This window comes from Acomys minous (genome assembly GCF_964271855.1).
Source record: "Acomys minous genome assembly, chromosome: 10".
Taxonomy (NCBI): Eukaryota; Metazoa; Chordata; class Mammalia; order Rodentia; family Muridae; genus Acomys; species Acomys minous.
The window spans coordinates 7,239,936-7,242,406 of record NC_140491.1 but is presented as its reverse complement, the minus strand read 5'-3'; the positions used below and the strand labels follow the sequence as shown (position 1 = coordinate 7,242,406).

General features: G+C 50.9%; 1 pseudogene across 1 annotated transcript; it reads right to left on the bottom strand.

The window, feature by feature from the left end:
- Positions 1 to 1,334: 1,334 nt before the first annotated feature.
- On the bottom strand, positions 1,335 to 2,471 carry LOC311607618 (glyceraldehyde-3-phosphate dehydrogenase-like; annotated as a pseudogene). The gene has a single exon. The product of its transcript is annotated as a glyceraldehyde-3-phosphate dehydrogenase-like (transcript).

Below are 2,471 nucleotides of genomic sequence, written 5' to 3'. Positions count from 1 at the left end.
TCCTAGGGACAAAGATATCGCTCAATGGTCATTTGACTAGCTCATTTTGATACTCTACAAAGAAAAAGAAAGGAAGGGAGGGAGGAAGGAGGGAGGGAGGGAGGGGGAGAGGGAGGGAGGGGCAAGGTTAGAAAGTTGGAACCACCTCTATCCAGTAAGTAGGCAGCACAGACTCACACTGTCTCCTTGACTCCATCCCGCAGGAAGAAAGAATGCCTCATAGAGAAGGGCTGGGATTTCATTGTTGGTTGACCAGTTTGAGTTTTGTTTCTTTCAGGATTAGATACCAAGCCCTGCCCTTCTTACCCACTAAGCAAGCACCACTGAGCTACAGCCCCCGGTCCTCTCTAAGACCACTTGATTCTAAGCTGCCAGAAGCAACCGCCAAGATGCTTGCCAGCCTCTCCTGACCCTGCTCTTTCCCAGGAGCACTTGGGGCTGGGTGGTGGGGGCAGTGGAGTGCTGCCAAGGAGAGTGCCATACACTAAGTCTGCGGCAGGCAAACTGCTCAGTGTTTCTCACAGTAAACTCAGGCATGACTGGGAGAAAGGCTGTCCAACTCTGCCCAGCTCAGCGCTGTCTCCTTGTGACTGGGTGGGCCCTAACTCTGCTATCCAGGTTCCCAGGGAGAGTCACCTTAGCTGCTAGATGGCCTTCTCATAGACCATCATTTTTTTTTTTAAGATTTATTTTTTTATCATGTATACAATGTTTTGCCTGCATGTACACCTGCAGGCCAGAAGAGGGCACCAGATCTCATTATAGATGGTTGTGAGCCACCATGTGGTTGCTGGGAATTGAACTCGGGACCTCTGGAAGAGCTGACAGTGCTCTTAACCTCTGAGCCATCTCTCCAGCCCTAGACCATCATTCTTTATGATCAGCCAAGAGGACACAAGGAAGAGGCTAGCACAAAGGGTAGAGCAACAGGAAAGCTCTAGCTACCATACGGCCTATTTCAGTTATGGGCAGATGTGCAGAACGGCTATGATGTAGGAACGTTAGCCTTCTTAGAATATGCAGGTTAATGGAAGAGCAAGATTGACTGCAGATCCCACCTTTAACAGCCCTCCCAAGGTAGACTTGTAAACTGTACAGTTTGAAGACTCAACAGATCTATAATGCATGCCAAGTATCCCTTATCCAAAGTGCTTGAGACCAGAAGTTCTTTCTTTCTTTCTTTCTTTCTTTCTTTCTTTCTTTCTTTCTTTCTTTCTTTCTATGTAGTGAACTTTATTGATGATCAAGAGAATAGGGCTCCCTGGGCCCCTCCCATTATTCTGGGGGTCTAGGATGGAAACTGTGAGGGGAAAGGCTCAGTGTCAGGGGCTGATTTGGAACAGGGACTCCTTAGCAGCTGAGGGCCTCTCTTTTGCTCTCATGTGGTAGCTGGGGTGGGTGGTCCAGGGCTTCTTACTCCTTGGAGGCCATGGAGGCCCTGAGGTCCACCACCCTGTTGCTGTAGCCATATTCATTGTCATACCAGGAAATGAGCTTTACAAAGTTGTCATTGAGAGCAGTGCCAGCCCCCAGCATCAAAGGTGGAAGAGTGAGAGTCACTGTTAAAGTCTCAGGAGACAACCTGGTCCTCAGTGTAGCCTAGGATGCCCTTTAGGGGGCCCTCGGATGCCTGCTTCACCACCTTTTTGATGCCATCATACTTGGCGGGTTTCTCCAGTCTGCATGTCAGATCCATATCAGACACATTGAGGGTAGGAACACAGAAGCCCATGCCAGTGAGCTTCCTGTTCACTCTGGGATGACCTTGCCCACAGCCTCGGCAACACCAGTGAATACAGGAATGATGTTCTGGGCAGCCCCACGGCCATCACGCCACAGCTTTCCAGAGGGGCCACTCACAGTCTTCTGAGTAGCAGTGATGGCATGGACTGTGGTCATGAGTCCATCCACAATGCCAAAGTTGTCATGGATGACCTTGGCCAGGGGGGCTCAGCAGCTGGTGGTGCAGAAGCATTGCTGACAGCCCTGAGTGAGTTGTCACACTTGTTGTGGTTCACACCCATCACAAACAGGGCATTGGCAGAAGGGGCGGAGATAAAGACCCTTTCAGCCCCACCCTTCAAGTGGGCCCCAGCCTTCTCCATGGTGGTGAAGACACCAGTAGACTCCACAACACACTCGGTACCACATAACCCACTGGATGTTAGCGGGATCTCGGTCCTGGAAGATGGTGACGGGAATCCCGTTGATGACAAGCTTCCTGTTCTCAGCCTTGACTGTGATATTGAACTTGCCATGGGTAGAGTCGCACTGGAACATGTAGACCATGTAGTTGAGGACAACGAAGGGGTCATTGACGGCAAGAATCTCCAATTTACCAGCTAAGAAGCCAGCCCTGGTAACCGGGCGCCCAATGCAGCCAAATCCGTTTACTCCGACCTTCACCACCATGTCAAGGGACGAGGCTGGCACTGCGTGAGAAGATGCGGCTGTCTCTGGAACAGGGAGGA